The 19,211-nt window shown below is 35.5% G+C and overlaps 1 protein-coding gene across 3 annotated transcripts in view; it reads right to left on the minus strand.

The window, feature by feature from the left end:
- The window catches only part of LOC136038225 (potassium/sodium hyperpolarization-activated cyclic nucleotide-gated channel 3-like), a 292,504-nt gene that overhangs the window by 254,160 nt on the left and 19,133 nt on the right, over positions 1 to 19,211 (minus strand). Inside the window, exon 1 of one of the 3 annotated variants that reach the window (XM_065721318.1) lies at positions 18,239 to 18,495. The exons of the other annotated variants lie outside the window; for them this stretch is intronic. The gene's annotated coding sequence lies outside the window, so the exon portion shown is untranslated. Of the gene's footprint in view, positions 1 to 18,238; positions 18,496 to 19,211 lie in introns of those variants that run through there. 3 annotated transcript variants of the gene reach the window in all.

Below are 19,211 nucleotides of genomic sequence, written 5' to 3' on the forward strand. Positions count from 1 at the left end.
GCCAATGAAGATGATATTACTTAGGACTTGACATCCGTGTGTGGAAGATGTATTTCCAAGAAGGATACTGAAGTGGCAGCCAAAGGGAACTAGAATAAAAAGTAAGATCGAATTATATGCTTTGTAAACCTACCAGCAAAACCAGAAACACGTCTAAAGAACAGTCCGACCCCACTGGGAAGATGGCTGAGCTGCAGTACACATCAGAGATGTCTATCGTCTAGCTCTCGATCCTCCGGGTGAACCTGGCAGCGAAAGAAGACCCAAGGTCTAAAGCAGGACTGTTTATTCTTATTGGTCATTTTCTTTCTTGTGTTTACTTAATAGGCGTGATGGTGCAGCGGTAAAACTCATTACCCCTTGGGATATCCAAAAGAGTGAGAATAAAGCTAAAATCTTATAAAAAGACGACAAATGATGACGACAGAAGACGACGAGTATTCCTAAGGGGGGCGGTTAACATTTTGAAAAAAGGTGCTAGGTAAAATGCTTGGAAATAAAAAATTAAATGAAATGCAGAAAATTACAGGTCAAGTTACGAAAATATTAAGATTTAGCCGGGTGAGGTTAGGGGCACAAAGATGCCACTTCCGACACCCATTAATGTGCCTGGTTAGGTCTCAGACGATAAAACAAACCTCATAAAGTTATATGAATGGATATTAATTGTGAAATGTATAACTGGTAGAAGAATCTTTCAAACATTTAATTCTCAGCTAGCTAAATAAAAGTTAAACCCCATTCAACATAAACTTCAGCCTATACCTCTCTCGTTACGTATATACTTATCGCTTTAAATGTTATAGCCAATTTCTTAATCTGGCTAATTTTAATCCTGTCAAAGCATTTTAAAATTTGATGGAGCTAATGACCCTCCCAATAAATTGTCTCACTTTGTAAAAATATCAATTATTGTCATTCCAAAGCTCTAAGTGTTATGCTTATTTTATTTCCTATCATTACAAATCTAGAAAACCAAAGCTAATTCCACCTACACAAAAAACGTGCTCAGAATGATGAAAACTAAATAGCATAAATGTCACGATTCCCTATTTTGCCTAGCGGTAGCTTTTTTTCATTCCCCTTATTTTTTGCAGATTATACTTCACCAACGAGGTGAAACCATCGAAGGAAAACCAATAACTTGAACTTAGGAAACAGAATCAATAACTGAATTGCGGCCTTGCCGTTGTATAAGGTTATCTGCAGTTTAGATGCTTGAATTTAGCAAAGAATAGAAACTGAAGAAGATAGGGAAGGGTCGCTGATAGTGAGATAAGACACGTTGCCTTTTCCAAGAACACGTGGATTTTGCTTGTCACTACCATAACGAAAGAAACCGGTCAAAAACGGGTTTTTAAGGGCCAAATGAAAGCACTGAAGAAAACACAGAAAGCCAATATTTTGGGAGAACGACCGCCTCTCTTCTTCAGCGCAAACACAATAATATGATCAAGGAAAAAATAGAAAACCAAAAACAAGTGCGGAATGTAGAACAAAACCAATGGAAAAAAAAACGCCAAAAAGTTAAATAAAATTCAATAAAAGACCAAACATTAAAAGAATTAAAATCAACTACCTAACAAACAATAAAGTGAGTTATTCGCCAATATCCGCGATTCGCACAGAATCCAAACACATTTAAACTGCCGAAGACGGATACTAACGAACAACTGAGAAATAAAAGAAAAAATTCATTCATTCAAACAAACGAAACAGCAATTGAATAAATTCGAAAACTATGTCACCTGATTTCTGATTTTAACCATTGCATTTCTTGCGATACCCTTTGAAACCTAAGGGGTTGATGATGTATTGGATTATGTGACTGGGGAAGTGGTTCAACGTTTATTTCAGGGATTACTAAAGTATCGGCTTCTCTTTTGAGAAAACCGAAATAAGACTCATTTATTATTAAATCACCTAAATCTCTATTGAAAGCTAGACCTAAATGTTGGTATTTGTCCCTAACTGGAATTTCACTTGCCTAGGTAGCATTAATAATAAGGAAGATGGATGAAGGGAAGATTGAGTAGTAGAACCATCAAGGTGAAAAAGTGTGAGAATCATCAACTGTTTTGTTTATTTTGTTAGTTGAAAACGTAGGAAGAATATAAATCTCACAACTAAGAATCAAACAGTTCGTGGTAACGAACTGTTTGACTCTTTGCCACAATTCTGCTTTTTAAAACAATTAAAAGCTTTAGCGTAAAGAGCGAGGGATTGCGGAGGGAACAATCTATTTCATATACGGAGTAATTTCTGTTCGTTTTAAGTTTTAATGTCGCTCCTTACTTTCAGTTAAAAAAACTAGTTTTTTTTATGTAATAGGATGTTAGAGGCCACCGCGATGATAGTTAACAGGCGTGGCTTTGAAACGTGGGCACTTCAAGAAGTCGTGGAAATAAGCTAAATGCTTTTCAGAGGAACTGCTAAAAGATAGTTTTGGATATCCATTTCAGTGAACCGTCACATACGGTAAATTTTATTAAAAATTGTTTTCGGTTCTTCAGCCTCAAAACTCCTTGTGTTGATTCAAATTCATTGTACGAAAGGAAGCTGGATCCCCTACAATAGATTCGGGTTCTTAAAAGGGCAACTTGAGCTTTTAGTTTTCTGTCAAGCGCGGTCTCACCGTAAATTTCTACTATCATTCCTTATATACAATGAGACCAAAACAAAAGAAAAATATTTGAGACACATTAATCTTGCACAATCTTATTGACAATGAAGGCTAAACATCCACGAATTTTGAAATATTATTCAATTGTTGTCCTACTCTGTCTGAGCTGTAGGCTCAGACAGAGTCGACCAAGCTCTAAACGGGTACCTGGAGAAATCAGGGGAAGGTATACAGGAAGGGTGTGTGAAAGCAAAGGATGGATTACCCCCAGCCCCTCAATGCAAGCAATTCATCCAATTTATAATAGCTAATGAATTATTTTTGAATTACTAAGAGTCGACAGAGATGCGATATATATCTATAAAGTATCCTAAAGTGGGATCCACTTTAGGATCCCTTAAATACCAACTTTGCAGGAAATCAAACACCGTTTGTGAGATGTGTATTTACGCGTTTTGATGTTGGATTTCACAAGTCATTACCAAACTGGTAAGGAAATCTGAACAAAGTGTGATTTGAGCTAGTAGTAGCTAGTAGTAGCTAGTAGTAGCTAGAGCTAGTAGCAGCAGAAAGTCTAAAAGACAAAATTTGAGAAACATTTTTTTGCACAACAAGATCTTCCATTGTTTTGCTAATTTCAAATATGTGAAAGTTTAGAAGTACCCATTGAATGGTATTATCATTACTAATTTTTTATAATTTCATGAATACGGGAAAAACACCCTCAAGAGCAATTGAATACCGGTGAAAATTGCATCGTCAAATTATCTTATCATTTTAGATAATATATCTAATCATTAGATCTATATCATATATCATTTTATGATATATGAATATTTAGAATATTATTATTATTTATAATAATAATAATAAAATATATAATAATAAAAATATAATATTATTTTATGAATATTTAGATCTAAATCATTTCAGAGCCACTAATCACTAAAGACAAAGTTTTGCATTATCTGTGTTACGGTCTTGTTATCTGTTTATTAGTTTTTTTTTGTCGCCAGTCCCAAAATTTAAGGAGGGTTGTCATTCGAGCAAAAGTTGTCATTTTCAAACTTTCTGGATAGGAGATGAAAGTGACCAGAACGCAAGCAGGACATATGATTGAAGTATATGCAGATCAAATCTAAATTTTGTATAAAGATGCATATGTCTGACATGTACATCTTTAGACAAAATTTAGATTTATAAACAACTGATCGTCGAAATATGATTGGATGGCATGTATCAAAATAAGCATAAAAATCCTCAGCGGTATATATAGGAGTTTAGACAATTTTATGGACAAATATATGCAACCCCTATACAAAAATATAACTGTATTTTGTGACTGGTTGGTTTTGAGAAGGCGAGAAATTCTGAATTAATATTACTGTTGCATTACTTTTCCGTGGTTAAAACAAGTTGTGCGCATTTCCCCTTTTTATCAACATTTTAATAGTAAATGTTCAAAAAATCAATGCCATTCCGCTCATTCAAACTGAGAATTCCGAGACCCATCTATACCAGCTAGAAAAAAAGCACAAGTGCTTGCCTTCTTTTATAAGCAATTTTTCGAAAATCTATTCTTCTTAAATGATAACTCCGATCAGTATTTGGATACTTAGTTATAAGTATATACTTATACGAGCCTTTATTAAAGTTTTGAAGAGTTTTGCCTTTATTTTCATAATTTAGGATGAATAAAGGTGGTGATATGTCATATAACGCAGAGCTTTAATTTGATTAAAATAGGCAGTAAAGTGGCCACCATTTGCTCATTAAAATCCAAAACTTTAATTAATAAATTTTGCACTTCTCATAGATTTACTTTCTATTATATAAATCCGCTAAAAAACAACAATGTTGTAAAAGTCATCCCGCTTTGCAAAAAAAGCAAACCCAAAAAACCAAAACTGACAGCCAAAAAAAAGTAATGATATCAGTTTCTTCACCTCGGTGCCATAGCAAGACTCGAAAACAAATTTTTGACAATACAAAGGAGTAAATATTTTTCTTTTCAGCCCCGTTGTGACAGCACAATCATAAAATATCATTTCGAAAGCCTAAAGAAGTTACTATTTTGAAATTCCCCTCCTTGTTATGACGAAATAAAGATTTTCGCCTCCCAGTTGGCTTTTGTGGTAATACGGGCAGATTCCCTTCATAAACCTAAAATTAATTAAATACTTTTTGGCGGTATGACCCATTAGTAAAATCTAACAGACCCCGCACAAAGTAACTCAAACCTTGTTTCAAACTTGTTTGCAAAAAGAAACAGTCTTAATAATTAAAAACTTATTAAAAACTCAACTATTAAGAACCAATTACGAAAAAACTTTTGTCCCAAACCAGAGCAAGCCCCCAGAGCAACCCCCTCCCTCGCCCCCATGGATCCGTCACTGTTATGTCATATATGAATATGACTTCTTACACACAACTTGCAATAGTCATGCGCATTAGATATTGTTTTCTCTTGCCTCCGTTTCTCTGTTATTTGCAACTCTCATATGTGCCAATAAGGCATGTGCCATGTGCCATGTCTCTGTTATGTGCCAATAAGCATGTGCGCTGACTGTCAAACTTGGATAACTTGTCAAACTAGCTGACTGTCAAACTTGTGTTGAAATAAAAAGGTTCTGTTCTATTACCAAACCGTATCTCTCATCTTATCGCTTTGAATGATTCGAAAATGGGACTGCAATCCTAAGCAAAAAATTTCCCCAATGCGATAAGTTTCCCTACTAAGTTGACAGCTCCTCTTAGCTTTCATTCATTTTCCCTGTATGTCTATCCCTAGTATTATCTCCCAAGGTAAAACTCTTTCATTCGAAAAGAATTTAGGCTCTGAAACCTGAGCTAATGTATCAGGAAATCGGAGGAAAACAGATGAAATAAATTCTACGGTTTAGATTGTCTCTTTTGTTTAATTTAAAAAATTAAAAATATATTTAAAAATAATATGTTTATATATTTAATGTATATATTATTATATTATTATTTATAATTTATATATTATTTAATTTATGTATTTATGTATAATTTACGTAGAAAACGAGTTTTTCTGAGGGAGGTAAAGAGCAAATTCACAACTTAAAACAAGCAAAAACTTATTCTTCACAGTCTATCTAGCATATCAAACAGTTCGTGGTAACGAACTGTAGTAAGGAGCGACCCGGATCAATAGTAAACGAAACTCTAAAAATCGGAATTTTGATGCTAAAAAATACATAAAAAGAATCGGATTTTCAAGCTATAAGTTTCATCAAATTTAGTCTTTGTCATCAAAAGTTACGAGCCTGAGAAAATTTACCGTATTTTGGAAAATAGGGAGAAACACCCCTTAAAAGTCAGAAAATCACACCATCGGATTCAGTGTATCAGAGAACCTTGTAGCAAAATTTTCAAGCTCCTATCTATAAAAATGTGGAATTTTGTATTTTTTGCCAGAAGACAGATCACGGGTGCGTGTTTATTTGTTTGTTTGTTGTTTTTTTTTCCTTTTTCCCAGGGGTCATCGCATCGACCAAGAGGTCCTAGAATGTCGCAAGAGGGTTCATTATAAGGGAAATGAAAAGTTCTAGTGCCCTTTTTAAGTGACCAACAAAATTGGAGGGCACCTAGGCCCCCTCCCACGCTTATTTTTTTCCCAAAGTCAAGAATAAAAATTTTGAGATAGCCATTTTGTTCCGCATAGTCGAAAACCATAATAACTATGTCTTTGGGGATGAATTAATACCCCACACTCCCTGGGGGAGGGGCTGCAAGTTACAAACTTTGACCAGTGTTTACATACAGTAAAGGTTATTGGGAAGTTTACAGACGTTTTCAGGGGATTCTTTTGGTTTTTTTTTTGGGGGGGGGGGGGGGTTAAGGGGGGGGGGCTATGTGGGAGGATCTTTCCTTGGAGGAATATGTCATGGGGGAAGAGAAACTCAATGAAAAGGGCGCAGATTTTCTAGCATTACTATACAAAAAAAAGAAAAAATAAACATGAAAAAGTTTTTTCAATTGAAAATAAGGAATAGCATTAATGCTTAAAACGAACAGAGATTATTAAGCATATGAGGGGTTTTAAAAATATTTTCGCATAAAGAGCGAGGTATTTAGGAGGAGATAAATACATCGCTCTTTATGCTAAAGTATTTTTAGTAATTTCAACTACTTATTCTACGGCCTTTCTGATTCAGGGGTGATTCTTAAAGAATTGGGACAAAACTTAAGATTTAGTATAAAGAGCGAGGTATTAACGAGGGGACAATCCCCCTCATATCCATAATAAAAATATAAGAATATAAAAGTTTGTTACGTAAATTAATTCTTCAGTTACGTATATTTTTTACTAATAAAAACATTCGTTAAAAATTAAAAGTTCCAATTGCCTTTTTAAGTAATCGAAAAATTGGAGGGCAGCTACGCTTCCTTCCCCACCCCTTATTTCTCAAAATCGTCTGGTCAAAATTAAGAGAAAGCCATTTAGCAAAAAAAGGAATTAGTACGCAAATTTTATTTTAATAATTTATGTGCGGAGAGCCAAAATCAAACATGCGTTAATTCAAAAACGTTCAGAAATAAAAAAAAACTAGTTTTTTTAACTGAAAGTAAGGAGCGACATTAAAACTTAAAACGAACAGAAATTACTCCGTATACGAAATGGGTTTTCCCCTCTGCAATCCATCGGTCTTTACGCTAAAGTTTGACTCATTGCCACAATTTCTAATTTTTAAAACAATTAAAAACCTTAGCGTAAAGAGCGAGGCTTTGAGGAGGGGACAACCTATTTCATATACGGAGTAATTTCTGTTCGTTTTAAGTTTTAATGTCGTTCCTTACTTTCAGTTAAAAAAAAAACTAGTTTTTTTTTATTTAATATCTATAAAACCAGTACATATAATCGAACTCATGATACTTCTCTATGTTTGTATGAATATAGAAAACTAGCTCTTTACTGAAAACACAAAACCATCAAAGAGTTTTGGTACGGTAAATGAAACTGATTAGCGATACTTTTTTAGGAAAAAATAAAGCATTTTAGGATTTTTGCTCATTTTAATTTTAATTTGGTATCACCTCTGCATAATGAGCTTAGTTCAACGATTGGATCTTGTTTTGGCTCTAAAAAGGACATTTCAAGATTAGTTTCTAGACAAGTCCGAAGTGAAGCCATCTTGACAGTATTAGGACTATAGACTAATTTTAGAATTTGTATCATAACTTGAAATTTTCCATTGTATAAAGAGAAATAACCGGATTTCCAGAGTTCATATTACGATTTATTAGTTCTTCATTTCGAGCCATATTAAAGAATGTTTTTTTTTACAATTTAAAATTGTAATATTACTCACTATTTATATTATAGCTAGTGAGACCAAGATGTTACCTGACATATCAATTCATCAATTTTTGTGCTAATCAATGACTTTCCGGTTATTCAAATATTATTTATTTTATACTTAAGTTTTAAGGTAATCTTAATTGTATACATAAAATTACCGATATCACTGCTGTAAGACTATAAAAAGCGTTATGAATTAGTTGGGTGTTGTCAGGCTACGTACTCAGTTTTGCCTCCTAAATTTCTTTTTCTTTTTTTATAATGGCCTTTGTGTTTTCGGTTAAGCACTAGATTCTGTAATTATGCAAACATAGGCAAATATCACCAGTTGGTTTATTTGCATTAGTTTTGTCAATATATGTTAGATAGACTGTGAAGCAATAATTTTTGTTTGTTTTAAGTTTCAACCTCCCTCTTTACTTCCCACGGAAAAACTTTTGTTTTTTAAATTAATCTTTGTCCGTCTTTAATTTAAATTTAATGTATAATCAACACTGCAATCATAATTTTTTTCTGGGGGGTAGTCAGCCCCCCTCATATGCAGAATAATTTGTGCTTGTTTTATATTTTAACGTGACTCCTTACTTCCGGTTGAATTTTTTATGTTTAGTTTTGACGGTTTTTCAAATAATGCCAGGAAATACCCTTCCTTCACATGTGAAATTCTCTCCTAGAAAGTTCTCCCAGGAACTTTTTTCCCATGAAAAATTCTTCCCGTGGAAATCTACCCCGCCCCTGCAAAAATTAAACCCTAAAAAACGTCTGAATGTTTCCCAATAACAAATGCTAGTACGTGTAAATGAAGAATGGGCAAATTGAGTAAATTACAACCCTTTATTTGGAGAATAAAGGTTTAAGAGAAACAAAGAATTGACAAATTCGAATAGCTTGGTTTAATTTTTTTCCGAAATACTAAGCGAACATGAAAAATAAGATGAAGCCAATTTTTTTTTTTTTTTATCAAGAAATTATCAGAGAAAAAATCAAAGTCAAATTTTGGCGGCTAATCGTGGTTCTTGGCGCAGTAGGAAAAACAACATTGGTTAACAATCACCGCACAGTCTTGACAAAGACAGGCTCTCCACATAATCATTTAGAAAGCCCAAAACCATAATTGAAAAACAGATGCCTGATAAGGGACTTAAAGTCTTGAAATTCTGATTCAAAATCCAGCGGTCTACCGTCTGAACTAGCAGGGCTGGTAACAGATTATTTAGGGTGTGTTGAGGGACTTAGTGGACTCAAATTTCAGCTTTAGAGGGAGAAGGGTTTAATCAACAGGTATTATGTAATATGTATAAGATAAGTATGCTATATGTAAAGCAGGATATACATATAGCATATCTGCAACATCTCAGAGACACTTGGAGGATCGGACCGGAAACTGTCAGAGCATTGGAAGAAGGAAAGGGGCAAGATACTTATGGGGAAAATTTTGGGTTGGAGGGAGGGAATAAGTTGACCAACAGTTCTTTTCTTCAGTTTACCTAAAAGTTTTGCGTTTGAAGCCCCTGTGGAACTAATAACCTATTCAGATTGAAATAGTGAGGCAAACTAAAAGCAATCTCTGTACCTGAGCTATCAAAATAGCGCACCTGCAATAGCTCAGAAATAGTGTATATGTAATATCTCGAAATAAACGTTATCCTCTTGTGCTCCCAAGTAAAATTTTAAATTGGTACAAGGAAAAACAGCTTAATTCAACAGGACTGGTTCTTCTGCTTGAAAATTCGAGCCAATAAAAAGAATGGAGAGCTTTTGAGTCACAAAACTTCTTAGAATTAATCCCTTTATTTCTCTGTGGCATAATCATATAGCTCTGTGTCAAGACCTTATCTATCACTGTTTTTGACGTCAGTTGGACAACTTCACCAGAACGAAGAAATGGAGACGGATCTCAGCGAAAATTTAATCGACCAACTCTAAGAACTACTGGGTTAGTATTAAACGTAAAACTGATCCGTAAAGATACTCGGAGAGGCTTCCCAGGAGCTCAAGGGAAGCTTTATTGCAATTTCCAATCCCAAATATCTAATAGAGCACTTGCAAACTATCAAGTTTAGATTTTTCAAAGACAGGCACTGGAAAAAATTGAAAATACAAACCACCTGGGAACCATTTCAACGTACCTAATAGATCTTAATATAACCCTGATATTAATCTTTTGCCTCCAGGGAAGATATTTTTTTTTTTTTTTTATAAAGCGCGTTTACGTCAATGTTGCAGTTCCGTATTTTGCATTGCCAGAACGCTTGAACCGGCACTTGTTTTTATGCTACGAAAAATAAGTTTGAGATATTTTCCATATGTTTACTAAACATATTTTGGAATCTATATCTGCCAGCAAGTAAGGTAGAAGGTACTCCGTCCCATCACAATGGGTCTTAAAAAACCCTCCCTGAAAACTTTAATCCTAATATGTATTTTCAACTCCTCACCCATACGAATCAATTCTGATGTTATTTGATTGCAAAAATCTCTTTTTCACTATGTTGAATAAGATGTTTTAAATGGCTCATAACATTTAACGAAATAAGTTTGCTTTTGTTTTCAGTTTGTTTTCATTAGAATTCTTCATTTTTGGGCAATAGTGTTAATAAGACGCTAATTATACTAAATTTGATCACCTTCCAATTCTTCTTATTTAATAATTTGAAAACTTTTTGCACAAAACATGCTTTTCTAGAAAAAAATAAAGAGCTTTATGAAGCCAAAAATGAATGAAAATAATGTCAAATAATTTTCCAAGCGTAAAACTACCACGAACCACTATCAATAAATAAATGTAACTCAAATGAACAGAAAGTGCAATGAGTACGAGAGCCAAACTCAAAACGAGCAAAAACTGACATGAGTAGGAATGATAGCCCCCATACCTTCTGAATACCAGATCAAAATTTGCGCTTTACTTAAGGTTCTTATGGGTTTGGTCGAGTGAACTTCAAAAGAGGCTCATTTGATTGGAAATGTATACTTCTAGTTCCCGTTTAAGAGTTAAAAGTGATGAAGACCAACTAGCACCCCTCCTTGACATCCTCTTTTCCCGAAACGCGTTCAATTGAAATTGTGAGATAGAAATTTTATCTGAAAATCAGATAACAATGTCTATAAGGTGGACACAACCCCTAGAGCCCAGAGGCAAGGATTCTAAGCTATGTCCCGGGACATATAAAGTTCTTATGGAACGGATATTCGTATAGATCTTGGATCGGAGGGAGCTCATTTAATAAAAAGTCGGAAGTTTTAGCACCCTTTTTAAGAGTAAAAAGGGAATGGAGAGCGATCAGCCACCCTCAAGCCTATCATTCCCGAAAGACATCCGATCTAAATTTAAAAGAACTATTTTGTTCAGTATTGTTGAAAGGTCCATTAATTATGTCTTGGGGAATGTCAACCTCCCAACAGTCCTCAGGACAAGGGCTGTAAATTAGACGATTCGTTCAATATTTTCAATGAACGTAGTCAATGATGCGAATTCGCATCTCATATGGTAAAATTTCACCTAATAGAGAAAGGTACAGCGGCCGAGGCTTATGTAAACTTTACGATTGTTATGGGACTTGGTATTTACCAAAGTGTCATATTGCAATCTCAAATTCTGTCGGCCTGTCTGTCGGTCTGTCTGTCCCGGTTTTGCTAGTTAAGGCACTTCCAGATAAGCTAAGACGATGAAATTTGGCAGGTGTATCAGGGACCAGACCATAATAAATTAGAAATAGTCGTTCCCGATTCAACCATCTGGGGGGGGGAGTGCTGGGACGGTTAATGCGAAAAAATTAGAAAAAATGAAGTATTTTTAACTTACGAACGGGTGATCGGATCTTAATGAAATTTGATATTTAGAAGAATATCATGTCTCAGAGCTCTTATTTTAGATCCCAACCGGATCCGGTGACATTGGGGGGAGTTGGAGGGGGAAATCTAAAAACTTGGAAAACGCTTAGAAAGGAGAGATCGGGATGAAGCTTGATTGAGAAATAAGCACAAGTCCTAGATATGTGATTAACATAAACGGAACGGTTCTTCTCTCTCTGGGGGAGTTAGGGGGAGGGGTAATTCTGAAAAATTAGAAAAAATGAGGTATTTTAACTTACAAATGAATGATCGGATCTTAATGAAATTTCATATTTAGAAGGATCTGGTAACTCAGATCTCTTATTTGAAATCCCAACCGGATCCAGTGTCATTAGGGGGAGTTGGGGGGACCAGAAATCTTGAAAAACGCTTAGAGTGGAGATCTCAGGATGAAACTTGGTGGGAAGATATGTGAATGACATAACTGGACCGGATCCGCTCTCTTCAGGGGAGTTGTGGGGGGGGGGGATAATTCGGAAAAATTATTTGTAACTTATGAATGGGTGACCAGATCTTAATGAAATTTGATATTTAGAAAGATCTTGTGCTTCAGAGCTCTTATTTTACATCCAGACCAGATCCGATAACATTGGGGAGAGTTGAAGGGGGAAATCAGAAATCTTGGAAAACGTGGAAATCGAGGTATCTTTATCTTACGAAAAGATGATCGGATCTTAATGAAACTTAATATCTAGAAAGATATTAAGAAAGGGTGGCCGGATTTTAATGAAATTTGATATTTAGAAGGAATTTATGTCTCAGAGCTCTTATTTTAAATCCCGACCAGATTTGGTAACATCGGGTGGAGTAGGTGGCGGAAACCAGAAATGTTGGAAAATTCTTAGAGTGGAGAGATCGGGATGAAACTTGGTGGGTAGAATAAGCAAATGTCGTAGATCTGTGATTGACGTAACTGGACTGGATCCGCTCTCTTTGGCGGAGTTAGGGGGGAGGGTCCAGTGCTTTGGCGAGTTCGGTGCTTCTGGACGTGCTAGGACGATGAAAATTGGTAGGCCTGTCAGGGACCTGCACAAATTGACTTGATAAAGTCGTTTTCCCCAATACGACCATCTGGGGGGCTGAAAGAAGAGGAAAAATTAAAAAAATGTGGTATTTATAACTTACGAGTGGGTAATCGGATCTTAATGAATTTTCATATTTAAAAGGACCTCGTGTGTCAGAGCTCTTATTTTAAATCCTGACCGGCATTAAGCCTCTGATTTTCTTTTTAAATCAATCTATTGAATCTTAGAATTTTCCTACAGCTCATGCCATATGAGCTCTTGCCTCTTCCGACCTCGTCACAAGTGCCATATGAGCTCTTAGCTCTTGTTTTTGTTCTCCTACCGCTCTTTTTCTTTCCATTTTTCAGCCTCTAATGCGAGGCTATTTTAAATGTTTTAAATTCTTGTCATATTTACCAAGATGGTACAAAAACCACAAGATTGTTTCTCATTTTGGACTTATCAACTCTCCAGTGCTTCTTTGTAAGAAAATAAAAAAAAACAAGTTTTTTTAACTGAAAGTAAGGAGCGACATTAAAACTTAAAACGAACAGAAATTACTTCGTATATGAAAGAGGCTGCTTCCTCATCAACGCCCCGTTCTTTACGCTAAAGTTTGACTCTGTCTATCAATTCTTCTTTTTAAAACAGTAAAAAACTTTAGCGTAAAGAGCGGGGCGTTGATGAGGAAGCAGCCTCTTTCATATACGAAGTAATTTCTGTTCGTTTTAAGTTTTAATGTCGCTCCTTACTTTCAGTTAAAAAAACTTGTTTTTTTTTATTTAATTTCTGAACGTTTTTGAATCAATGCATGTTTTGATTTTGGCTCTCCGCAGAGGAATAATTAAAACGAAATTTGCATTTTTTTTTTTTTTGGCTAAATGGCTTTCTCATAATTTTGATCGAATGATTTTGAGAAAAAAAGAGCGGGGGAGGAAGCCTAGTTGCCCTCCGATTTTTTGGTTAATTAAAAAGGCAACTAGAACTTTTAATTTTTTACGAATATTTTTATTAGTAAGAGGTTTACGTAACTTATAAATTAGCTTACGTAAAGAACTTTTGTATTCTCATATTTTTATTACATATATGAGGGGGTTCGCCCCCTTGTCAGATCCTCGCTCTTTACAATAAAAGCTTAAATTTTGTCCCAATTCATTAAGAATGACCCCAGAATCACAAAAGCCGTAGAATAAATAGTTGAAATTACTAAAAATACTTTAACGTAAAGAGCGAGGTATTAGGAGGAGGTGAGCCCCTCAAATGGATAATAATTTCTGTTTGTTTTAAGTTTTAATGCTGTTCCTTACTTCCAGGTGAAAGTACTTTTTCATATTTATTTTTTCATTGTGTTTTTAAATAATGCTAGTAAATCCTGCGCTCCCTTCATGGAGATTTTCATCCCCCATGACAAATTATCGATGGAAAGTTCCCCCAGCATATCCCCTTCTTCTCAACCCCTCCCCCAACCAAAAAAATCCTCCTGAAAACGCCTGTACACTTCCCAATAACCATTACTATATGTAAGCATTGGTCAAAGTTTGTAACTTGTTGCCCCTCCCATGGGGACTGTGGGGGAGTAAGTCGTCCCTAAAGACATAGTTATAAGGTTTTTCGACTACGCTGAATAAAATGGCTATCTCAGAATTTTGATCCGTTGACTTTGGTAAAATAATTAGCGTGGGAGGGGGCCTAGGTGCCCTCCAATTTTTTTGGTCACTTAAAAAGGGCACTAGAACTTTTCATTTCCGTTAGAATGAGCCCTCTTGCAACATTCTAGGACAACTGGGTCGATACGATCACCCCTGGGAAAAAGAAAAAAAAAAAAAACAAAAAAACAAAAAAACAAAAAAACAAATAAACACGCATCCGTGATCTGCCTTCTGGCAAAAAATACAAAATTCCACATTTTTGTAGATAGGAGCTTGAAACTTCTACAGTAGGGTTCTCTGATACGCTGAATCTGATGGTGTGATTTTCGTTAAGATTCTATGACTTCTAGGGGGCGTTTCCCCCTATTTTCTAAAATAACGCAAATTTTCTCAGGCTCGTAACTTTTGATGGGTAAGACTAAACTTGATGAAACTTATATATTTAAAATCAGCATTAAAATGCGATTCTTTTGATGTAGGTATTGGTATCAAAATTCCATTTTTTAGAGTTTTGGTTACTATTGAGCCGGGTCGCTCCTTACTACAGTTCGTTACCACGAACTGTTTGATCGCTAAGGATCTGCGGACTAATACTCCAAAGAAGATATGTGCTGGTGATCCTCTCACTTATTTTTTTCCTGATCAGTGATTCAGTGGATACTGTTCTGTTATTTATGTTCTTTTTTTCTTCCTTTTTCCTTGTGGATTATATCATTTTTTTTTTTACTCCGCATTTATTTTATATCATTGCGGGTTACAAATAAAATTGCTTAATTACTTACTTATATAGTATTTATTATTCAGAAAGGTATGCTTGTTTGAGCTTTACCTTCCAAGAAGACGAAGGTCATTCAGGAGAGCCTTTAAAAGAATTTTGAGGGGAATTTTGAACTAAATCAAAACACGTTATGTGTATAAGGATTGTCAAAAGGGTGTAACTCAGGAATAACTGTACACATTAATTTTGAATTTTAAGGAGATGATAACGGAGCTGATCCAACAGGCAAAGTTTGCATGCTACTAACACTACTACAACTACCACCACTACTGCTACCACACTACTTCATTTACAGTTATGCACTTGAGGCGTAACTTACAAACCTTACCCAAAGGATCTGGGGGATTCTGTCAAGCCCACAGGCCTCGTTATATGATCTTTTGACTATTTTTTAACAAATGGCTATCTCAAAATTTCTATCGGATGCACTTGGGAAAAATACGATGTGGGGGAGTGGTTACCCTCCGATTACTTAACACTCTTAAAATGGGCACTGGAACTTCTGATTTCGAATCTAGTGATCCCTCTCCAAAGTTTATACGACCATTCTTTTCATAAGAACCTTATATGTCTTTGAAGAATGACTTACAACCCTTGCACTGAGGACTTTGGTTTGAGATTGGCATCCTCAAAGTTATACCTTCCAGACCTCTCAACTACTGTAAATAAAATGGCTATCTCAAAATTTTGATTTGATATAATTCGATATATGATGGCCATGCGGTAGGGGGGGGGTGTTGGCCTCCAATTACTTTTGACAATAAAAAAGGGCACTAGTTCTTTCAGTTTTCAATCAAATGAGCCCTTTTCGAATTCCATCGAAAACAAAATGGCCATCTTGAAATTTCTATCGGATACATTCTGGGAAAATACCACATGGGAGGGAGGGGGAGGTGATGTCTTCCTTTTTATCACTCTGAATCTTAAAGTGGGCACTAGAACTTCCGACGTTTAATCCCATGAGCCCCCTCCGAATTTTGTAAGACTACCCTTTCCATAAAAGCCTTATATGCCCTCAGGGCATAGCTTATGTACCCTTATCTGCCCTCAGGACATAACTTTCAGATCTATCAACTACGCTGAACAAAATGACTATCTCAGAATTTTAATTGGGTGTGCTTCGGAGATGATGAACGTGAGAGGAAGGAGGTCTTGTTCCCCTCTAATCACTTGCAATTCTAATCGAATAAGCTCTTTTCGAAGTTTCTAAGAAAACAAATGGCCATCTTGGATCGGCCATTGATTGAAGCTTCTGATTTTCTTTTCAAATCAATCTATTGATCCTTAGAATTTTTCTAGAACTTATGCCATATGAGCTCTTGGCTCTTGACTCTTCCGACCTCGTCACAAGTGCCATATGAGCTCTTATCTCTTGTTTTTAATTGTTCAGGTGGCGGGACAAAGACTTCTTCTTTTGCTTCGGCTTTCCTTTTTTCATTGCAAAATACACACCGCAGAACCTTTGTTTCTTTTAATTATTCAGGTGGTAGAACAGAAACTCCTTTTTCTTTCAACGATTTATGTAGTCCACTTTCTCGATTTTGAAGGTATGGTAGGCATCGATGACCACCTTAGTTTCCTTTAATTGTTTGGGTGGTGTGACAAAAACCTCTTCTATTGCCTCAGCTTGTATTTTTTTATTATGAGATACATATCGCCGAACTTTTGTTTCTTTTAATTGCTCAGGAGGGCGGGGCAAAAACTTGAAAGTGTTATTTATACCCAAAAATCTAAAAGTGTAGCTTAGATACCTCCCCACAGAATACCTCCATGGTTTGAACCAAAATAATCTGAAAAAGATTTGATGACCCTATTCACTGAGAAAATTGCCATTACTGCCATTACGTCTTTCTTCATTGAAAGGAACTTTGTTTATCATTAAACGCAAAAATGCAAGCACGTATCCAAGTAAGTAAACGATCGCCGAAAAATATTGTAAACACCCGTAAACAATGAATTTATTCAAGCGAAATTGTAGATAAAAACAAGAGACACGTACCTTTGGCCTAAACAATAAAAAAGAATCGAATTCGATTTGAAGAAGAAAATTTATGCAGAGCTTTGTCTTCAATACATTATTTAGTTGTTTCTTTTCTTACCACTTCCCCTGAAAGAAACAGGCGTGCAAACTTGTCAGAGGGCTAATTCCTTCGAAAATCATATTCTTAGTGCTCATTTAAAAGTTCAAAGGTGATTGGAAGACTATCAGTCCCTCTCCCGTGCAATATTTCCCCACCCCTGTAACCCTTCCAGGCATTTTTTTTCAGAAGCCAAAAGTTTTCCTTAATGTGTGCTGAGTGTTCCCAGCACATATTGGTTCAAAAATGTGTGCATGGGTTCGACATGACCTACACGGCCCTTGGATCAAGGACCATAAATTATTTAAATTGTCCATTGTTCACAGATTAGTTTTATGCCAGAAAAATGGTTTTTTATTTTATCTTGACTGTCTGATTAAGTTGAAACTCTTAGGGAGTACTTCCTTGTACAAATGGACCCCATTATTTGGAAAGAAGGGAGGGTTAGGAGGCTCGAAAATGGGCCAACAAATGTTTCGTCTCTGAGAGACATTCAATTGCAAGGACTCAAATGTAATAGTCCCCTGTGCCAGAGAACTCTAATGTAAGAAAAAAGCTTTGGGCACGGATATCTTTAGAAGTTGAGGCTGAAAGACGAACAAAGAACTTTTTCCAATCAGCTTAACATTGAGTCTTTGGCCAATTACACCCCAAAAGAAAACATTGAAAAAAATTGGTTCCTTTGAGAAAGGGGTCCTAAAAAGGGGCAAAACCTTAGTTCATTTCAGAGCTTCTCCCTTAATTGGTAGTATCCTATGAGACTGTCATAAATGAGGACCTGCGCTTTTTAGCGTTTGAAACTGTGCACACTCTTAGCCATAGAATTAAGAGTTGTTTACTGTATTTATTATGCCCACCTGTATATCTCCTATGGCTATGTCCCTAGTTAAAAAACCTTAAACTCCATACGTCCACTGCCACATACCTCCATAGCTCGATCCGAATTAAACTGAAAAATATCAGAATATCCTTTGCACTGAGAAAGTCGCGACTACTTTAAGGTTTTTCTTCAGAGACAGGACTTTTTGTTTATCCTTAAACGCAAAAATGCAAGCACCCATCCAAGTGAGTAAACTATTCAAGATCGCGGAAAAAGATTGCATACAACCATAAACAAAGAATTCAAATGGATGATATCAAATTTAAAAATAAGATTCAGTTTTTTTGACATAAAAAAACAAACAAGATAACAAACAAAAAACAAAACAGCAAAGAAACAAACTTCATTTTCAAGGCAAGATATGTACTCTCTTCTTAAAGGATTTCTGCTACAAGATGCTAACGATCTGGTGCCAACGTAGCTCGGAGTACTCACCCTCCACACATTAAATTTTTAACTACATTCCTTACTCCCAAATGTAGTTCTGAATTCATTTAAATTTTTTCCTGTGACCTCTTTTGAATCCATTGGCAAACTTTTAGCTTTTTGTTCAGCCGAAGTTGGGTAAAATTAGGAAAAATCCTAATTTTAATTTAATTATTAATTTAAGGAACAGCGGAGACATAATGAATCGTAATTACGAGAGTAAGAACGATTATTCAAGACTTTAAGCAATTACATAAAAAAAAACTAGGTTTTTTTAACTGAAAGTAAGGAGCGACATTAAAACTTGAAACGAACAGAAATTACTCCGTATATGAAATGGATTGTTCCCTCCGCAATCCCTCGCTCTTTACGCTAAAGCTTTTAATTGTTTTAAAAAGCAGAATTGTGGCAAAGAGTCAAACTTTAGCGTAAAGAGGGAGGGATTGCGGAGGGAACAATCCATTTCATATACGGAGTAATTTCTGTTCGTTTTAAGTTTTAATGTCGCTCCTTACTTTCAGTTAAAAAAACCTAGTTTTTTTATGTAATTTCTGAACGTTTTTGAATTAATGCATGTTTGATTTTGACTCTC

The sequence above is a fragment of the Artemia franciscana genome, chromosome 17 (assembly GCF_032884065.1).
Source record: "Artemia franciscana chromosome 17, ASM3288406v1, whole genome shotgun sequence".
Lineage (NCBI taxonomy): Eukaryota > Metazoa > Arthropoda > Branchiopoda > Anostraca > Artemiidae > Artemia > Artemia franciscana.